Below are 22,207 nucleotides of genomic sequence, written 5' to 3'. Positions count from 1 at the left end.
TACCTTTTGGCCATGATGAATAGCGTGTCTATGAATACCTTGTACTAGTCCCAGCTGTCAGTTTTCTTCAGTGTGTAGGAGTAGAGTAACGGGACCATGAAGTTTTACTGTTTTGGCTCTTTTTTTTTTTTTCCCCTTTTGTTGCCCTTGTTTTTATTGTTGTAGTTATTATTGTTGTCGTCGTTGTTAGATAGGACAGAGAGAAACGGAGAGAGGAGGGGAAGACAGAGAGGGGAAGAGAAAGACAGACACCTGCAGACTTGCTTCACCGCCTGTGAAGCGACGCCCCTGCAGGTGGGGAACCGGGGGCTCAAACCGGAATTCTTATGCGGGTCCTTGCGCTTCGCGCCACATGCTCTTAACCCGCTGCGCTACCGCCCAACTCCCCCGGCTATTTTTTTTTAAATTTAATTTATTTCCTTTATTTATTTATTGAATAGAGACAGCCAAAAGTCGATAGGGAGGGAGAGAGATAGACACTTGCAGCCCTGCTTCACCACTAGCAAAGCTTTCCCCCTACTGGTGGGGACCCAGGGCTTGAACCTGGATCTTTGCGCATTGTAACATGTGCGCTCAACCAGGTGTGCCACCACCTGGCCCCACTGTTTGGCTCTTAATGTTTAGATCTTTGAACCTAAGAAAGTAACTTTTGGGGATTCGAGCGGTAGCGCAGGGGGTTTTGCGCAGGTGGCGCAACGCTAAGGACTGAGTAAGGATCGTGGTTCTGGCCCCCAGCTCTCCACCTGCAGGGGAGTCGCTTCACAGGTGGTGAAGCAGGTGTGCAGGTGTCTATCTTTCTCTCCCCCTCTCTGTCTTCTCCTCCTCTCTCCATTTCTCTCTGTCCTATCCAACAATGATGACATCTACACAACAAGAATAACTACAACAGTAAAACAACAAAGGCAACAAAAGGGAATAAATATTAAAAAAATAAACAAAAGAAATGAACTTTTGAGCTAACTTTTGTACAGGAATAAGTATCTAACTTCATTCCTGTGCATTTTTTAAAAATTTCTTTATTGGGGAATTAATATTTTACATTCAACAGTAAATATAATAGTTTGTACATGCATAACATTTCCCAGTTTTCCATATAACAATACAACCCCCACTAGGTCCTCTGTCATCCTTCTTGGGTCTGTATTCTCCCCACCCACCCCAGAGTCTTTTACTTTGGTGCGATACGCCAATTCCAGTTCAGGTTCGACTTGTTTTCTTTTCTGATCTTGTTTTTCAACTTCTGCCTGAGAGGAGATCATCTCATACTCATCCTTCTGTTTCTGACTTATTCACTTAACATGAACTTTTCAAGGTCCATCCAAGATCAGCTGAAAACAGTGAAGTCACCATTTTTACAGCTGAGTAGTATTCCATTGTGTATATATACCACAACTTGCTCAGCCACTCATCTGTTGTTGGACACCTGGGTTGCTTCCAGGTTTTGGCTATCACAAATTCTGCTGCCAAGAACATATGTGTACACAGATCTTTTTGGATGGGTTCCTGTGCATTTTTCATTTATTTTATTTTTTTATTGATGTTGTTGTTGTTAGATAGAACAAAGAGAAATGGAGAGAGAAGGGGAAGACAGAGAGTGGGAGAGAGGTGCTCCCCACCTGCAGACCTGCTTCATCACCTATGAAGCGACTTCCATGCAGGTGGGGAGCCAGGGGCTCGAACTGGGATCCTTTCACCAGTCCTTGTGCTTTGCGCCAGATGCGCTTAACCCGCTGTGCTATGGACCAACTCCTTTCCTGTGCATTTTTATATCCAGCTTTCCAAGCACCATTTGGTGAAAAGTCTGTCCTTAGTCAAGAATTTGTTTGGCTTTATATGTTAACTGTTTTTTTCAGCCACCAGGTTCCAAAAACTAACATGATGCCAGCCAGACTTCCCAGGGCAGACGACCCCACCAATGTGTCCTGGAGCCCTGCTTCCCCAGGGAAAGAAAGAGGCAGGCTGGGCATATGGATCCATCTGTCAACGCCCATGTTCAGTGGAGAAGTAATTACAGAAGCCAGGCCTCCCACCTTCTGCACCCCACAATGACCCTGGCTCCATACTCCCAGAGGGATAAAGAATAAGCTATCAGGGAGGGGATGGGATACATAGTTCTGGGGGCGGGAATTGTGTGGAGACGTACTCCTCTTATCCTATGGTTTCTGTCAGTGTTTCCTTTTTATAAATAAAAATTTAAAAAGAAAAGTCTGCCCTTTTCCTAGTAAACGGTCTCGGTCTCCATGTTGTAAATCAATGAGGCAGATCTATGGCTGTTACTTCCACACCTGGTATCTCTGTTCTATTCCAGTGGTCTGTGTGGTTATCTTTATGCCAGTACCCCACTATTTTACGTATTTTGGAGTAACTTTTGAACTAGAGAAATGTGAGCAGCTGGGGAGGTGAGTCAATGGTTAGAGCACTGGGCTTACATGTGTGGAGTCTTAGGCTTGATTACTGGCATCGCATAGGCTAGAATGAATTGATCTGAGCTCACTCTCTTATTTCCACTCTAATAAAATGAACAAATAATTTTTTTTTTTTTTTTTAGTTCTTGAATAGGCTGGGGAGATTGTGTAATGGTTATGTAAAATGACTTTAGTGCCTGAGGCTGATATCACAGCAGAGCCCAGCAGTGTTCTGGTTAAAACATATATATAGTCAGACTTGCATGCATGAGGTTAGAAGTTCGATCCCTGGAGTTGGGCGGTAGCGCAGTGGGTTAAGCGCATGTGGCACGAAGTGCAAGGACCAGCGTAAGGATGTAAGGAGCCTAGTTCGAGCCCCTGGCTCCCCATTTGTAGGGGGGTCACTTCACAGGTGGTGAAGCAGGTCTGCAGGTGTCTATCTTTCTCTCCCCCCTCTGTCTTCCCCTCCTCTATTTCTCTCTGTCCTATCCAACAATAATGATATCAATAACAACAATAATAATAACTACAACAACAATAAAAAAGCAAGGGCAACAAAAGGGAAAAATAAATAAACAGATAAATACATAAATACAACAACAACAACAAAAAGTTTGATCCTGGGGCCTGGTGTTGGTGCATCTATTTGAGAGCACATGTTACAGTGCACAAGGACCCCGGGTTCAAGCCCCTAGTCCCCACCTGTGGAGGGAAAGCTTTGCTAGTGGTAAAGCAGTGTTGTAGGTGTCTCTTTGCCTCTCACTTTCTTCCCTCTTGATTTTTGGCTGTCTCTATCCAGTAAATAAAGAGAATTAAAAAAAAAAGTTTGATCCATGGAACTGAATTGCCACGGTGATGCTCTTGTTCTGTCTCTTGCTTTTTTTTATTAATAGATAAGTCTTTTCTTTTTTAAACCCAAGCTCAGCAGGGGCCGGGTGGAGGCACACCCAGTTAAGCGTACATAGTACTAAGCGTAAAGACCTACAAAAGGATCTGGGTTTGAGCCCTCAGCTCCCCACCTGCAGGGTGGATGCTTTACAAGTGGAGAAGCAGGTCTGCAGGTGTCTGTCTTTCTCTACCCCTCTCTATCTCTCCCTCCTCTCTCAATTTCTCTCTGTCCTATCCACTTTTTTTAAAAAATGGAAAACATGGGGCCAGGCAGTGGCACACCTGGCTAGGCACACACATTACAGTGCGCAAGGACCCGAGTTCAAGCCCCTGGTCCCCACCTACGGGCTGGGAGGAGGCTTCAGGAGTGGTGAAGCAGGGCTGCAGGTGTCTTTCTGTCTCCCTCTCTATCTCCTCTTCCCCTCTCAATTTCTGGCTGTCTCTGTCCAATAATAAATCAATAAAATATATATTTTAAAAAAATGGAAAACAGTGGCCACCAGGAGCAGTTGGTTTGTAGTATGGCACCAAGCCCCAGCGTTAACCCTGGAAGCAGAAATAAATACTCAGCTCTGGTTTATGGTGGTGCTGGGACTTAAACCTGGGCCTTTGGTGCCTCAGGCATGAAAGTCTTTTCTTGCATAAGCATATTATCTCTCGAGCCCCAGTAAATAAATCTCTGAGGGGGAATTGGTGGGTAGCGCAGCGGGTTAAGTGCACGTGGCGCAAAGCGCAAGGACCAGAGTAAATTCACAATTGGTAAAGCAGGTCTGCAGGTGTCTATCTTTCGCTCCCCTTCTCTGCCTCCCCCCCTCCATTTCTCTCTGTCCTATCCAACAATGATGACATCAATAATAACTACAACAATAAAACAATGGCAACAAAAGGGAATAAATAAATATATTTTTTTAAAAACAAATCTTTAAAGAAAGCCATGAAACGGCATTTACAAGGCCTCCTTGTGGATGCAAATCCTCCAGGCAAACATTTATATTATTATTGTTGTTATTTACCAGAGCATTGATCAGCTCTAGTTTATGGTGGTGTGTGGGATTAAACCTGGGACCTTGGAGCCGCAGGCATTAGAGTCTGTTTGCATAACCATTGTGCTGTCTCCCCCACCCAGCATCCATTTCTATAATAGAGATTTCATCCATATTGAAGATAAGCTCTGGCAAGTAACTTTTTTCTACAATCACTTTATTTAAAGTTTCCAAAGATTTTTTTTCAGTTACCTTTATATAAACAGCTTGAATCACTACTCATGTTCACATTATATGATGAATAACTATTGTTGAATTGTTGAAGCCACCCAGAGCTAGCTAGCAGTAAATTTTACATCTTAGTCTTTTTTTTTTAATTTTTTAAATATTTATTTTATTTATTTATTCCCTTTTGTTGCCCTTGTTGTTTTATTGTTGTAGTTATTATTGTTGTCGTCGTTGCTGGATAGGACAGAGAGAAATGGAGAGAGGGAGGGGAAGACAGAGAGGAGGAGAGAAAGATAGACACCTGCAGACCTGCTTCACCGCCTGTGAAGCGACTCCCCTGCAGTTGGGGAGCCGGGGTTCGAACCGGGATCCTTATGCCGGTCCTTTTGCTTTGCGCCACCTGCGCTTAGCCCGCTGCACTACAGCCCGACTCCTTTTTTTTTTTTTTTTTTTTACCAGAGCACTCCTCAGCTCTGGCTTATGGTGGTGCAGGGGATTGAACCTGGGACTTTGGAGTCTCAGGCATGAGAGTCTGTTTGCATAACCATTATGCTATCTACCCTCCGCCCACATCTTAGTCTTTTCTTTCAACATTGCAAAAAAAAAAATTTTGTTTCTGCATTGGTCATGATTATTACAGTACTGAGAGGGCCGGGCTTCTGTGTCTATCTTTAATCCAGATCACCTGAAGTTTCTCTGTGTCTGATACAAGCTCTTCTTAAATTTCTGTTAGTCTTGCTTTCAATGAAGCAGGACCTTTAACAATTTCTGTCACAGTGTTCTTGTTCTTCAAGTCCGTTGCTATGGTTGCAAGGGCTATGCCTGATTAATGAACGACAGCCGTGACTGATGTTCCACTTTTGTGGTCCTTAATTACTGTTTCCAGGTCAGTCGTTTGAGATGACCTCTGACTGGCAGCGCTAGCAGCAGATTTTGTATAGTTAAGGGGCCATGATGAACAAATGTCACGGAGGTAAATCAAGCACAAGGAGAAGTAATGGTATTGCATGACCAAGTGTGATATGTGTGAGGCTGCTAAGAGGCTGAAATGCTAGGAAGGATATAGCAGCTGTGAGATTAGTAGGCAGTGGGGATTTGGGCTCATCAGTGACTGAAAAGTCACTCATTATATGACCAAAGAAAAACGAGGGAGTCGGGCGGTAGCGCAGCGGGTTAAGCGCACGTGACGCAAAGCGCAAGGACCCAAGAATCCCGGTTCGAGCCCCCGGCTCCCCACCTGCAGGGGAGTCGCTTTCAGGTGGTGAAGCAGGTCTGCAGGTGTCTGTCTTTCTCTCCCCCTCTCTGTCTTCCCTTCCTCTCTCCATTTCTCTCTGTCCTATCCTACAACGACGACATCAATAACAACAACAATAAAACAACAAGGGCAACAAAGGGGAATAAATAAATAAATAGAAAAAAAAAACGAGTCACCGCCACAAGGAGATATACATTTCTCTCTATAAAAAGTTATAGTGGGGTCTGGGTGGTGGTATACCTGCGTGAGCGCACATGTTACAATGTGCAATGACCTGGGTTCAAGCACCCAGTCCCTGCCTACAGGGGGGAAGCTTTGCGAGTGGTGAAGCAGGGCTGCAGGTGTCTCTCTGTCTCTCTTATCTCCCCCTACCCTCTCAATTTCTCTCTGTCTCTATCCAATAAATAAACATAATAAAAAATGTTTAAAACAAAATGTTTTAAAGTTATAGTGTGCTGCTTATGAACACATTTTTATAGCTCTATACTATACATCATGGTACATATACATGTCATTCTTTTAGAAATTAACATAAATGATTTTAAAAAAATATTTATTTATTTCCTTTTTGTTGCCCTTGTTGTTTTTATTGTTGTAGTTATTATTGTTGTTGATGTCGTCGTTGTTGGATAGGACAGAGAGAAGTGGAGAGAGGAGGGGAAGACAGAGAAGGGGAGAGAAAGACAGACACCTGCAGACCTGCTTCACAGCTTGTGAAGCGACTCCCCTGTAGGTGGGGAGCCGGGGACTTGAACCAGGATCCTCACGCTGGTCCTTGCGCTTTGCGCCACATGCGCTTTAACCTGCTGCGCTACCACCCAACTGCCAACATAAATGATTTTAATAGAATTAATTAATTAATTTTACCAGAACATTGTTCAGCTCTGGTTTATGGAAGTGCTAGGGATTGAGCCTGGGTCTTTGGAGCCATGGCATGAGAGTCTTTTGTATAACTACCTAACTTTGTATGCTTTTCTTTCACTCACTGATGCCGGGTAGTTTCTGGTGGTTACAAATATACCAGTGCGATAATAAGTAGCCACGTGCTTGAGACTTGTCTATGAATGAATATTGCCGTGGGCATTCAGCGTTACAGTTGCTGGCTTGGGTGTCTTCCCCAATATGACTCCTCACCGATGTGTGAACACCACTGTTCCCTGCCAGGACCTCCCTCAGGTGCAGGTGTCCTGTGGCAGGAATTTCTTGCTTGAACCAGGACAGCTCCGGAAATGAGTATCCAACTAAACAGTCATCGAATAGTCAAGACAGTCTGCAGTGCCCTTCCACACAACTCCTTATGCTCTTCGAAGCTCTGTCATAGCTTCCAAATCAATCTATTGTTTTATTTAGTTATTTGTTTATTTTACCAGAGCACTGCTCAGCTCTGGCTCATGGTGGTGTAGGGGATTGAATCTGGGACCCGGGAGCCTCAGGCACGAAAATCTCTTGTCATAACCATTATGCCTGCTACCCCCACTACCAACATTTTTTTTTTTTTTTTTTAACCAGAGCACTACTCAGTTCTGTTTTATGGTGGTTTGGGGAATTGAACCTGAGACTATGGAGCCTCAGGCATGAGAGTCTGTTTGCATAACCATTATGCTATCTCCCCTGCCCAATGAGTTGATTTTCAGTGTTTCTGGGACAATAGTAGGAAATCCACACACAGAACAATGAAGTTGGAACCATATGCAAAACTAATCAAAACGAGGCCACCTGAGGCTATAATTTGGTTCTTTGGAGAGGGATGAGCCTAGACTTTAAGGAAGGAGGCACAACACAGTCTTACATAACCCTAACCCCAACCTGATTTTCAAGGCAATCACCCTCAAGTTTATTTTCATTCATTTTACATTAATACACAGACTATGACTGATCTTGGAAACAGTAAGAGAACAGTTCCAACTGTACTACAGAGGTAGTAAACACTCATGAATTCACTTATGAATTCTATGGCTCTTAACACTTTCCTGTGTGTGTGTGTGTGTTTACCAGAACACTGGTCAGCTCTGTCTTTTTGGTGGTGGTGTTGGGGGGGGGGGCTGAACCTGGGACTTCGGAGCCTCAGGCATGAGAGTCTCTTTACATAACTATTATGCTATCTACCCCTGCCCTTTCCTGTGCTTCTGATGGATGAAAGCACAACTTGACGTCTCAAAAGCTGATAGAATAACAAGGAATGTGGAATAATCTAATAAAAATCTGTAACGTGGTCCGGGAGGTGGTGCAGTGACTAAAGCACTAGACTCTCAAGTATGAGGTTCTGAGTTTGATCCCTGGCAGCACAAGGTACCAGAGTGATGTCTGGTTCTTTCTCTCCTTCTATCTTCGTCATTAATAAATGATTAATTAATTTAATCATAAATGATAAATAAATTAATTTTAATTAATAAAAGATTTTTTAAAATCTATAACAAAAAATTAAGAGGAATACCTACTTGACTGTACAGTTGATAGCAATAGCAAATAGAAAACCCAGAACTACCACCATTTGTCGGTAAGAGGAATGTGAACCTAGAAAATTAATGAAAACAGGACTGAGTGGTGGTGCACCTGGTTGAGCGCACACGTTGCAATATACAAGGTTCCAGGTTCGAACCCCAGTCCCCACCTGCAAGGGGAAATCTTTGCAAGTGGTGATGCAGGGCTGCAGGTGTCTCTCTCCCTACCTCCCTCTTCCTCTCAACTTTTGGCTGTCTCTAGCCAGTAAACAAATAAATAAAGAATAAATAAATAAAAGGAAATTAATGAAAACCAAATTAGGAATCAGTAGTAGAATTTAAGAAAAGAATGTGACATGACATTAATCTGAGCACCGACATAGTGACATACCTAGTAAATCTAACATTCCATTTATAAGTATGACTAAAAAAAAAAAATAGAATACCCAGTAGGAAACTTCATGAAGTGCGCAAGGCTGTGCACCAAAGAGCTCACAGGAGGACTTGGTTTACTTGAGCCCTGTGCATTCCAGAAAGAGAGAGAGGTATGACCCTTGACCGACTTGGGGCCTAAACTCTAAACACTTGAAGATTCTGTCTGATAAGAGTGTTTCTTTTTTGCCTGGGCCTCTTCACTGTGAATAGTTCTGCTTATCTGAGGCCCTGGATCATTCTGCTGTGATATATACAGCCCCTTGGCTTTTGTCTGATGAGCTAAAATTAAAGGAGATTGCTGAGTGGGGGCCAAGTTTGCATTTCAGCTGAACTGAGCTTGGTCACTAGCTTCAGGGGTGCTCCCAAGGGGGTGGTCATGCTGGAACAACAAATAACAGGTACTTACAAGACTTCTGGTCACCAAGATGTAGGAGGACAAAACTGAGAAACTATGACACAAGGAAATATGGTGTGATGGGATTGTCTCGTATGAATCAATGTCATCAGTTTCTAAGAGTCTTAGAAATGCAAAGAGAATTAGAAATGTTTTTTTTTTATTACATCCTAATAGCTAATGTGTTGGCTAGTGTTTTTTTTTTTTTTTTTTAAGATTTTATTTATTTAGGGAGAATACAGGTCCATGAAAGATGATGAATGACATAGTGAGGGTTGTATTGTTAAATGGGAATCTGGGGAATGTTATGCATGTACAAACTATTGCATTTACTGTTGAATGTAAAACATTACTTCCCCAATAAAGAAATAAAAAAAGAAAAAAGAAGAAAAAAAAGATTTTATTTATTTAGGAGAAAGATAGGAGGAAAGAGAAAGAACCAGACATTACTCTGGCACATGTGCTGCTGGGGATCGAACTCAGAACCTCATGCTTCAGAGTCCAAAGCTTTATCACTGCGTCACCTCCCGGACCACTGAATTAGAAATGTTTACAAGGACTTGGGGGCTGAAAAAGGGGGTAGTGAAGGAAATTTTCCCAGCAACATAGACATATCTAAATATTATTATTATTTTTAATTTTAATATTTATTTATTTATTTTACCTTTTGTTGCCCTTGTTTTTTGGGTTTTTTTCTCTTTTTTTACTGTTGTAGTTATTATTAATGTCGTGGTTGTTGGATAGGGTTGTTGGCTCACTCTTGGAATCCCCCAGGAGCTAAAAGCAGAAGCCCACGAGTGCCACCTGGTGGTGCATACTGGAATTTTGTATCAGAAAACCCTCAGCTGTGACAGTGCAATATATAGTTTGGGACATGATTACTGGCTTGTAATTGGACATTAGTTGCAACCCCTGCAAGCGTCAACCCGGCTTTGACCTAGCACGTTATGATTGGGCCCTCCTCAATCGCTATCGAACAGGCCATGGCCGGTGCGCCGCTATGTTCCATCGCTGGAGAGCCAGAGACGGCCCGAACTGCCCCTGCGGCTACAGACAGACTATGACCCACATAGTCAACGACTGCCACCTCTCCAGATTCAAAGGAGGTCTCGAAACTTTACATCAGGCTCAACCTGACGCTGTTGACTGGCTACGGAAGAAGGGCAAACGCTAGAAGAAGAAGTTGCAACTGCAACTTGTGACTAGAGGTATCAAATCACCTTAAAACATGAACTACCAGTAATGTGTTGGGTGATATCAGAGGCACTTTACTAAGGAAGGCAGTGTGAATAGAGAAGAAAGTTTTAAAATAAAATAGAAATGATCTGCACAGGACTATGTTACTGGGGAGTGCAAGCAGGCAGGCTTCTACCACTGGTTTTAGAACCTGAAGAGCAGCTGGGGTTGGTGACTTATTGGGTATAGTTTTTTTAATTTTCTTTTTTAAATCTTTAATGGATAGAGACAGCCAGAAATCAAGAGGGAAGGAGGTGATAGAGCAGGAGAGAGACAGAGAGATATCTGCAGCCCTGCTTTCACCATTCATAAAGCTTTCCCCCTGCAGGTGGGGACCGGGGACTCAAACCTGGGTCCTTGAACATCGTAATACATGTGTTCAACCAAGTGCACCACTACCCGACCCCCCACTGGGTACAGTTTTACCCCCAGACTGCTTCATCTTTTTTCCTACCTGCATCGTGGTCCCTGGACCAAGAATACATTAGCAGGTGCTGGAAGCAGGGACAACCCCTAAATAAGGAAGTAATTATCATTTTAATCTTTATGCCAGAATTCCTGACGTCAGGACAGAGTGGACTGTACTCACCAGACCAGGCGAAGTTAAGGGCGACGGCAACTGTTGCTTAGTGGTTGTGACATCCCCTTGCTTCTTTACCCACCTTCCAGGAATGGAGAGGCTTCTGGGGGGTATCTAGCCTGATGCAAATAGTCTGGCACAGAGAATTGTCACGTGTGCACTCATTGGGTGTAACACTTCTTTCCCTTCTTTTTTTTCTTTTTTTTTTTTTTTTTTTAATTCCCACCAGAGTTATTGTTAGGGCTTGTTGCAGTGGCCATATCGCTTTCCTCCCTCCCTCCCTCCCTTTCTTTCTTTCTTTCTTTCTATATTATTAGATAGGACAGAGAGAAATTGAGAAGGGAGATAGAGAGGAAGAGATATAGAGAGTCACCTGCAGAACTGCTTTACTACTTTTGAAACTTCTGGAACTCTACAGGTGAGTGGGGGGTAGGGCTCTAACCCTGGTGCTTGCACATAGTAAAGGGGACTCAATCCAGTGCACCACAATCTGGACCCCCAGAGTTATTCTGAAATGGAGAGAGGAGGGGAAGACAGAGGGGGGAGAGAAAGATAGACACCTGCCTTGCTGTAGAGGCTGTGGGCTTGAACCTGGGTCCTTGAGCAGGGTGGAGTGTGCTCTCCACTTGGTGAAATCTCTCCCCCTCTCTACCTGGTGTTATAAATCCAAGCAAAGGGAGGCTGGAAAATCAGCATAATGGTTATGGAAAAAAGACTTTCATGCCTGAAGCTCTGAGGTCACAGGTTTGATTCCCAGCACACCTTCAGCCAGAGCTGAGCAGTACTCTGGTCTTTCTCTCTGTAGCTCTGTATTTCTGTATTTTCCTCTCATTAAAATAAATATAGGGGGAGTAAATAGCATAATGGTTATGCAAAGGGACTCTCAAGCCCGAGGCTCCGAAGTCCCAGGTTCAATCCCTCACCTCACCGTAAGCCAGAGCTGAGCAGTGCTCTGGTAAAAAACAAACAAACAAATAAAACAAATATAGTATTTTAAAAAATGAAAAATAAATCCAAACATAATTGGGCATGTTAATAGTCATCTATGGAAACAAAATTTTTTAAAAGTCATCTGGAGTCCATACAGGTTGTGTATCTATGGACAAAAAATATTATCATTTTATTTATTTATTTATTTACTTTTTAACCAGAGCACTGTTCAGCTCTGGTTTATGGTGGTGCGGGGGATTGTACCTGGGACTTTGGAGCCTCAGGAATGAGTCTGTTTGCAGAACCATTATGCTATCAACCCTCTGCCCAAGATTATCATTTTATTGACAGAGTAGAAGCTGGAGCACTGGAACAGTGTTTCTCTGCAGTAGCCTCCTATTACCAGACTCTCTCTCTCTCTCTCTCTCTCTCTCTTTTTTTTTTTTTTTTACCAGTGCACTGCTCAGCTCTGCTTTATGCTGGTGGTAGGGATTGAACCTGGGACTTTGAAGCCTCATAAATGAGATTCTCTTTGCATAACCACTATGCTATCTACCTCCATCCACTTATTATTATTATTATTATTATTTTTTACCAGAGCACTGGGACTTTGGAGGCCCAGGCATGAGAGTCTTTTTGCATAACCATTATGCTATCTACTCCTGCCCCTATTATTATTTTTTTTAAACCTGAGTACCATTCAGCTCTTGTTTATGGTTGTGCTGGGGATTGAATTTGGGACATGAGTGATCTTAATGGCCATTTGCATAAACATCATGCTCTCTCCCTGGTCTCTCTAGCTGTGAAAGTCCTAAAGGGCATCTCCTTCCCATGGAAGGCCATTTTTGTCTACATTGAACCTTCATTATCATGAATAACACTTTCAACCTTATGAGGTCTGTCAGCTGGGGACTCAACACCCCCTCCTCTAGAACTCTCCTCAGAGCTGCTGCAAAACCCACTGTGTGGTGGCAGCCACACAGGAGAAATAAGTCTCTCCAGAGTGAGTGACCTGAGAGAGAGCCTCCCCTGGGGGTGGAGTGGGGAGGGAAAGCTCTTTCTGTAACCTAACCTCAGGAGCCACATCACATCAAGGCCTTTGGTTAGCAGTGAATCATAAAGCCCAGCCCACATCAAGATCAGGGAGCTGTTGTCCCCCTTAGAGAGAAGAAGGGAAGAAATATTTTAAAGCCCTGACAAGATACATTTTATTTTTATTTATTTTACTTAACCAGAGTTCTGCTCAGCTCTGGTTTACGGTTGTATGGCATAACATTTGGTGGTATGTAGGGCATAACATTTCTCAGTTTTCCACATAACAATACAGCCCCCACTAGGTCCTCTGCCATCCTGTTCCAGGACCTGAACCCTCCCCCCACCCACCCCAGAGTCTTTTACACCAATATTTTCTTTTTCAAATTTTTAAAAAATTATTTATTTATTTATTATTGGATAGAGACAGAGAGAAATTGAGAAGGGAGGGGGAGATGGTGAGGGAAAGAGATAGTGAGACTCTTGTAGCTCAACTTCACCACTCCTGAAGCTTTCCCCCCGCAGGTGGGAACCAGGGGCTTGAACTCAGGTCCCTGCACACGCACTGCAATGTGTGTGCTTTACCGGGTGCACCACCATCTGGCCCCCTCTTTTAAAAATTTTTTAAAAAATATTTATTTATTTATTATTGGGTACAGATAGGGAGAAATTAAAAGAGAAGGGAAAGATAGGGAGAGAGACAGACAACTGTAGCCCTACAGGTGGGGACCAGGGGTTTGAACTTGGGTCCTTGTACACTGTAATGTAACTGCTTGACAAGTTGCGCCACTGCCTGGCCCTCCCTTCCAACACTTCCCATTTAGGGATAAAGTTGGATGAGCTTCTCTGCTGAGAAGTTTCTAAAACTTGTACTTTCTCTCTTTTTTAATTTTTTAATATTTACTTTCTCCCCTTTTGTTGCCCTTGTTTTTTTTAATTGTTGTTGTAGTTATTTATTTATTTATTTTTATTTCTTTATTACGGAATTAATGTTTTACATTCAACAGTAAATACAACAGTTTGTACGTGCATAACATTCCCCAGTTTTCCATATAACAATACAACCCCCACTAGGTCCTCTGAATCCTTCTTGGACCTGTATTCTCCCCACCCACCCACCCCAGAGTCTTTTACTTTGATGCGATACGCCAATTCCAGTTCAGGTTCTACTTGTGTTTTCTTTTCTGATCTTGTTTTTCAGCTGCTGCCTGAGAGTGAGATCATCCCATACTCAGCCTTCTGTTTCTGATTTATTTCACTTAACATGAATTTTTTTTAATAAAAAAACCCCACATTTATTTATTTAATTTGACAAGACAGAGAAATTGAGAGCGGAAGGGGAGAGAGAGAGGGAGAGAGATACCTCCAGCCCTGCTTCACTACCTGTGAATTTACCCCCTGCAAACGGGGACTGGGGGCTTGAACCTGGGTCTGTGCGCAGGGGAATGTGTATGCTTAACCAAGTTAAGGTAGAGGGTGAGAGAGACACAGAGAGAGACAGGCAGACAGAGAAAGACCTGCATCACTGCTCCATCACTTGTGAAGATTTGCCCCTGCAGGTAGGGACCACTGGTTTAAACCTGGGTCCTTATCCATGTTATTTTTTTTTAATTAAAAAACATTTATTTAAGGAGTCAGGCGGTAATGTAGTAGGTTAAGCGCATGTGGTGCCAAGCGCAAGGACTGGCTTAAAAATCCTGGTTCAGCCCCCGGCACCCCACCTGCAGGGGAGTCTTTTCACAGTCAATGAAGCAGGTCTGCAGGTGTCTGTCTTTCTCTCCTCCTCTCTGTCTTCCCCTCTTCTCTCCATTTCTCTCTGTCCTATCCAATAATGACGACATCTATAACAACAACAACAACAATAATAACTACAACAACAATAAAAAACAACAAGGGCAACAAAAGGGGAAATAAATATAAAAAAATTATAAGATAAAAAATTAAAAATACTGACAAGGCCATAGGATAAGAGGGGTACAATTCCTTATAATTCCCACTACCAGAGTTTCATATCCCATCCCCTCCCTTGAAAGCTTTCCTATTCTTTATCCCTCTGGGAGCATGGACCCAGGATCGTTATGGGGTCCAATTAACATGAATTTTTCAAGGTCCATTCAAGATCGGCTGAAAACGGTGAAGTCACCATTTTTTATGGCTGAGTAGTATTCCACTGTGTATATAGACCATAACTTGCTCAGCCACTCATCTGTTGTTGGACACCTGGGTTGCTTCCAAGTTTTGGCTATTACAAATTGTGCTTCCAAGAACATATGTGTACACAGATCTTTTTGGATGGGTGTGTTCGGTTCCTTAGGATATATCCCCAGGAGAGGAATTGCAGGATCATAGGGTAGGTCCATTTCTAGCCTTCTGAGAGTTCTCCAGACTGTTCTTCACAGAGGTTGGACCAATTGACATTCCCACCAGCAGTGCAGGAGGGTTCCTTTGACCCCACACCCTCTCCAGCATTTGCTGCTGTTACCTTTTCTGATGTCTGACATTCTCACAGGAGTGAAGTGATATCTCATTGTTGTCTTTATTTGCATTTCTGTGACAATCAGAGACTTGGAGCATTTTTTCATGTGTTTCTCAGCCTTTTGGATCTCTTCTGTGGTGAATATTCTGTCCAAGTCCTCCCCCCATTTTTGGATGGAGTTATTTATTGTCTTGTTGAGATTTGCAAGTTGTTTATATATTCTGGTTATTGGCCTCTTGTCTGATGTATGGCATGTAAAGATCTTCTCCCATTCTGTGAGGGGCCTCTTGGTTTGGGTAGTAGTTTCTTTAGCTGTGTAGACATTTTAAATTTAATATAGGCCCATAGGTTTATGCTTGTCTTAGTCTTCTTTGTAATTGGATTCATTTCATTGAAGATGTCTTTAAAATTTATTCGGAAAAGAGTTCTGCCAATATTTTCTTCTAAGTATCTGATAGTTTGTGGTCTAACATCCAAGTCCTTGATCCACTTGGAATTTACTTTTGTGTTTGGTGAAATACAGTGGTTCAGTTTCATTCTTCTGCATGTTTCAACCCATTTTTTCCAACACCATTTGTTGAAGAGACTCTGCTTTCCCCATTTAATAGTCTGGACACCTTTGTCAAAGATTAAATGTCCATAGGTGTGGGGGCTGTTGTAGTTATTATTGTTGTTGTTATTGATGTTGTTGTTGTTAGATAGGACAAAGAGAAATGGAGAGAGGAGGGGAAGACAGAGATGGGGAGAGAAAGATAGACACCTGTAGACCTGCTTCACCATTTGTGAAGCGACTTCCCTGCATGTGGGTGGCTGGGGGTTCGAACCACGATCCTTATGCTGGTCCTCGAACTGTGCACCACGTTCACTTAACCTGCTGTCTTTTTTTTTTTTTTTTACCAGAGTACTGTTCAGCTGTGGCTTATGGTGGTGTGGGGGATTGAACCTGGGACTATGGAGCCTCAGACATGACATGAGATTCCATTTGCATAACCATTATGTTATCTACCCTCTTCTTTCTCTCTCCCTCTCTTTCTTTCTTTTTCTTCCTCCCTCCCTTGTCTTCCCTTCTTTCTTTCTCTCTCTCTCTTTTTTTTTTTTTTTTTGCTGTTGTTGCTGTTACAGGGTCTTCACTTTTCCTTTTTTTGATGTTTTCAGACAAAAAAGAGACAGAGATAGAGACAGAGACAAAAAGATATGATATAAATTTGGTCTCACAACCCCTATGGATTTTTAAATAAAAATGATAAAAGAGAATACTGTGGCTTAAAGAAAACTGGAGTATTTCCCTCTTGTATTTCATTACTGATTTTATGTGTTGTTAGGGGAATGGTGATTTACAAGACAGTTGATGTCACACAGGTACAATTTTTCATCCTTCCATGGTATTTGTCTACATACCAACTCCATCACCAACAGGAGGGTTGCAGGGGCTGTCGGTGTAGCTACAGGGCCACAGCAGTAGGTCAGGTGTTGTGGGCAGCCCCCAGGCCCCTTCCTGAGGAGCTAGACTCCAATGCCTGCACCGCCCATATGGGGGTGCAGCTATTCAGCCAGCTGGGTCTGCAGTGTTCTTGGCTGAGTGGAGGATGTGTCCAAGGCCTAGCTGGAGCCTGCCTATTTCTAAGGGAAGAGTGTCCTGGTTTTAATCACCGTGTTCCCAGAAAACTGACGTGGCTGCAGGGGCATTTACCATCACTGAAGTTCCTGGAGGAAATGTGTCACCACCTTAGCCTCCAGCCCAGCCACATACACTGTGTGTTTCAATAGCAGAAGTGATGATAAGGGTAGGGGAGGCCTGCATGCAGCACCCGGAGCCCTGGCCTGAACTGAGCTGAGAGGGGGTTGTTGCTGGCAGGGGTGAGGGGGAGTCCTGTGGATGGGAGGAGCTGGGGGTAGAAGGTGCTGAGGGGTCCATTTAGAATTTACAAACTTCCAAAAAAAAAAAAAAAGAATTTACAAACTTCCTTGGGGCTAGGGAGAGATCACAATGGCAGCACATAGGACTTGCAGCACTCTTGCTGAGACAGACAGACAGACTCAGACCTGCTGTTCACAGCATTTTGTGTGTGTGTGGGGTGGCCACACAGGGATAGGGTTGTGGGTTACTTGGCTGGGCTACCCCTCCTCTGAGCCTCTGCTCTCTCTGTGAAAGGAATTTTCCCTGGGGGGGAAAATGATATCTGTGTGAGGGCCTGACACTCACCCAATGAATTATTCATTATCTATGTATATATTTATTTTGCCAAACTGGGATCTCACATATGCACAGTTTAACTACCCGCAGACCAGAATTTTTCATTCATAGAAACAAAGAGATGAGAGAGAGAGAGAAACAGAGATACCAGAGCTATCCTTATAGTGCTGGGGCTTGAACTTGGACTCTGTAGAAGGCAAGATAGGCTCCACATCCAGAGTCGCTCACTCACAGGAGGCAGTGCCTGGGAGGTCATGCGTGTCTTGAGACAGCCTCCACTGCTGGCCTGGAAAATCCACAGATAAAGGCCCAGGCTTGTGGTCTGGGGAAAAACGGCATCATCTCAGTGAAGCATACTCTTGCACCGAAATATGCACAAGTGTAGTGTAGGCATTAAAGCAACACAGAAACACCAGAGGAAAAAGGCAGATTTTTATTTTATTTTAATTAATTTATTTTTACTGGAGCACTGCTCAGCTCTGGCTTGTGGTGCTGGGGATTGAATCTGGAATTTTTTTTTTTTTTTTTAGAAACTCAGGCATGAGAGTCTCTTTGCATTCCATTATGCTATCTACTCCTGCCCCCCCTAATTAATTTTTTAATATTTATTTATTTGTTTATTTATTACCAGCATTGCTCAGCTCTGGTTTATGATAGTGCTGGGGACTGAACCTGGGACTTTTTAGAAACTCAGGTATGAGAATCTCGTTGTATAACCATTAAGCTATCTCCCCACCCCTGAGACTTTGTAAAAAAACGTCTTCAGGGAGTCAGGCGGTAGTGCAGCAGGTTAAGCACACCTGGCGCAAAGCACAAGGACTGGCCTAAGGATGCCGGTTCAAGCCCCCGGCTCCCCACCTCCAGGGGAGTCGCTTCACAGGCAGTGAAGCAGGTCTGCAGGTGTCTGTCTTTCTTTCCCCCTCTCTGTCTTCCCCTCCTCTCTCCATTTCTCTCTGTTCTGTCCAACAAAGACAGCATCATTAACAACAACAATAGTAACTACAACAATAAAAAGGAAGGGCAACAAAAGGGAATAAATAAATAAATATTTTTAAAAATGTCTTCAAACCAAGAGGGACAGGCACATGGGCCTATGTGCGAATGTTCTTTAATTGTTTTTCCCTTCAGGCTGTTGTGATGGATAATGTGGAATAAACAAAAGCCACAAAAGAAGGGAATTTCTTCTGCTTTTCTGAGCACCCACATACTTCAGACACTTCCTGTGAGTATTTTTGCTGAATCATCCAAGTCCAGCAATTTTAACCCAAACTCAAATCTCTCTCAGAGAAAGAAGGACTCCTTCAGATCCTGAAGCACTGAGGGAGGGGACATCACACTTCAAAATGAAGACTGAGGGTGGGAGGAGGTAGCATAATGGCTATACAAACTGACTCTCATGCCTGAGGTTCCCAGACCCTAGGTCCCAGGTCCCAGGTTCAATCCCCCACACCCATACCACCATAAGCCAGAGCTGAGCAGTGCTCTGGGAAAAAAAAAAAAAAAAAAAAAAAAGAATATCCCAAGGGTCTGGCAAGCAGCCCAATCTAGTGTCACCAGGAACCCAATTCCAGGGGTCTGAACTCTAGTGACTTTGCTAAAAAATATCAGCAAAGAAAATACCTTTAATGGAGATTTGAGGATAGTGATTTTTCCTGAGGCGTGTAGGAAATAACATGAATAACTTAACTGGAAATACTGCTGTATTAAAAAATATTCAACCAAGAGCTGGGGAGATAACATAATAAAGACTTTCATGCCTGAGGTTCTGAGGCCCCAGGTTCAGTGCCCAACACCATCATTAACCAGAGCTGAGCACTGCTGTGGTCTTTCTTTCTGAATCTTTTTTTTTTTTCTTTTTTGGATAGGACAGAGAGAAATTGAGAGGGAGGGGAAGATAGAGAGGAGGAGAGAAAGATAGACACCTGCAGACCTGCTTCACCACTTGCTAAGTGACCCCCCCCCCCCCCGCAGATGGGGAGCCGGGGACTTAAACTGAAATCCTTGCACAGGCCCTTGTGCTTCATACCATGTGCATTTAACCTGGTGACCTCTGGGCCCCTGTGTTTCTTTCTGAATCTCTCATAAAAAAAAATAATAAAAGGGAGTCAGGCAGTAGCGCAGTGGGTTAAGCGCAGGTGGTGCAAAGCGCAAGGACTGGTATAAGGACCCCAGTTCGAGCCCTCAGCTCCCCACCTGCAGGGGAGTCGCTTCACAGCCGGTGAAGCAGGTCTGCAGGTGTCTTTCTCTCCCCCTTTCTGTCTTCCCCTCCTCTCTCCATTTCTCTCCTCTCCAGCAACGACAACATCAATAACAACAACAATAATAGCTACAATAATAAAAAACAACAAGGGCAACAAAAGGGAATAAATAAATATTTAAAATATTTAAAAATAAATGAATGGTGCGCTGCTTTGCTGTGTGTGTGACTGTGGTTTAAGCCCAGCTCCCACTTCACTGAAAGAAGGTTCAGTGCTGTGTTTTCTCTCTCTCTCTCTCTCTCTTTCTCTCTCTCTCTGCCAGTCTAGCTCTGTCTCTATATCTGAAAAAGTCAGTCTAGACTGGTGGAAGAAGTCTTGATGACAAAACAAGAAAATGAGAAAAAGAAAAGAAAAATATTTCCTAAACTGAGATGCAAAAAAACAAACAAAGCAAGACAAGACAAAACAAAACAAACCAAACAAAAACGCAGCTAGGAAGCAGGAAGCATCTTAGCAGTAACACACAGGTCTTGCAAGCCAAATATCCCAAGTTCAACCAGAAACCACTAATAACCACACCTGAGCAGGACTCTGGTAAAAACAAACAAACAATAAGCCGGTAAACAAACCCCAAGTAGCTGCCATACCAAGAGGACATTTCCCTGTATCTGTAGGGGCAGGAAATACAGGAGTGTCAGTCTTAGGAAGCCAGACAGACTCTTTCTTTACAGCATTTGCCTTGACATTTGACATTTTTTAAAAAAATTTATTTAGTTTATTTATTCCCTTTTGTTGCCCTTGTTGTTTTATTGTTGTAGTTATTATTGTTGTTGTCGTTGTTGGATAGGACAGAGAGAAATGGAGAGAGGAGGGGAAGACAGAGAGGAGGAGAGAAAGATAGACACCTGCAGACCTGCTTCACCGCCTGTGAAGCGACTCCCCTGCAGGTGGGGAGCCGGGGTTCGAACCGGGATCATTATGCCGGTCCTTGTGCTTTGCGCCACCTGCGCTTAACCCGCTGCGCTACAGCCCAACTCCCGACATTTGACATTTTACAGAAGCACCCGCCAGAATTTCCTATCATGGAGGATTCAGTCTCCTACCTACTCTCGCTAGCCCGTTGAGTGGATCTGACCCCGAGGAGGAAGAGCAGTGGCATTATGCCAAGTTTCAAAATCTCTTAGCACTCTGAATGCCCAAAACAACACACCCTCAAGCATTCAGAAGATGGCATGCACCCTCTGAAATGCCAGCTTACCCTGTTCGGACACACTGGGACTCGGACTGTGAATTACCAAAGACTATGTGTTCACTATAAGTAAGAACTATTTAATAGTACACAGTGAGGGTGACCCCAGAGGCGGCACAGTGAATAAAACACTGGACTGTGGAGTATGGGGTCTTGAGTTCAATCCCTGGCATCACATGATGCTTTGGTTCTCTCTCCTCTCTCTTTCTGGTGTTAGTAACTAAGTAAATAAATACTTTAAAAAATTGCACAGTTAGCAAGTTGTAGATGATAACATGATGCCATCCTGACTTCCCTGGGCAGATGACCTCAACTAAGTGTCTTGGAACCTCACCTCTCCAGAGATCTACCCCATTAGGGAAAGATAGAAACAGGCTGGGGGTGTGGATCCACCTGCCAACACCCATGTCCTGCAGAGAAGCAATTCCAGAAGCCAGACCTCCCACCTTCTGCACCCCATAAAGAATTTGGCTCATACTCCCAGAGGGATAAAGAATAAGGAAACTTCCAAATGTAAAACATTAATTCCCCAATAAAGAAATAAATAAAAGAAAGAATAAGGCAACTTCCAATGGAGGGGATAGGACAGGGAACTCTGGTGGTGGGAACTGTGTGGAATTGTACCCCTCTTATTCTACAATCTTGTTAACCATTATTAAATCATTAATAAAAAAATTGCATAGTGAGGACATATTGGGAGTAGAGAGATAGCTCACAGTGCACTTAGCACTGTGTGGGCACAGAACACCTGTCCCTGGCTCTCGTAATGGGCCTGTCAGACTGGCGCTTCAAGACAAGCGCCATGGCATTGTGAGACAGGTTACCTGCTTATTCTTTGTGACATGACACTGGAGAACACACCAGAAATCTATAAGAGGGGTCCAGCCTGACAGATGGCCTCCATGCTCTGGGCAGCAAATTACTTGGCCTGGCTTTCAAGTAATTTCTCCCTCTATCTAAGCATGTCAAATGTGTCTTTGTTCTCAGTGCTGTGATAGTGTCAGGGTTGGCTCAGTACTAGGGGGAAGGTGTCCACAGGAGAAGAAATGGTCGGTTGCTGATGTCCACCCCTTGCCACTTCTGTTGGACTGTAGGAGGAGACAAGGAACATCAGTAGAGACACCCTGCATGCCCCCCCTACCAGTTTAGCCTGTGGGAGCAGTGCTGAAGGCTCGCCAGGCTTTAGGAGAACGTTTATTACCAGGGGAGGTTTGCAGTGTGTTGTGGATGGGGGAGTGATATATGGTAGACTCTGAGTGGATTAACTCTTACTGGGGTAGGGA

General features: G+C 43.5%; 1 protein-coding gene across 1 annotated transcript in view; it reads left to right on the top strand.

Annotated features, from left to right (window-relative positions):
• Positions 1-18,632: 18,632 nt before the first annotated feature.
• FGD3 (FYVE, RhoGEF and PH domain containing 3) overlaps positions 18,633-22,207 on the top strand; it is a 110,839-nt gene continuing 107,264 nt past the window's right edge. The window contains exon 1 of the mRNA XM_060200580.1: positions 18,633-18,699. The gene's annotated coding sequence lies outside the window, so the exon portion shown is untranslated. The remainder of the gene's footprint in view (positions 18,700-22,207) is intronic.

Source organism: Erinaceus europaeus, chromosome 10, assembly GCF_950295315.1.
Source record: "Erinaceus europaeus chromosome 10, mEriEur2.1, whole genome shotgun sequence".
Taxonomy (NCBI): domain Eukaryota; kingdom Metazoa; phylum Chordata; class Mammalia; order Eulipotyphla; family Erinaceidae; genus Erinaceus; species Erinaceus europaeus.
This window is presented reverse-complemented; position numbering and strand designations above follow the sequence as displayed.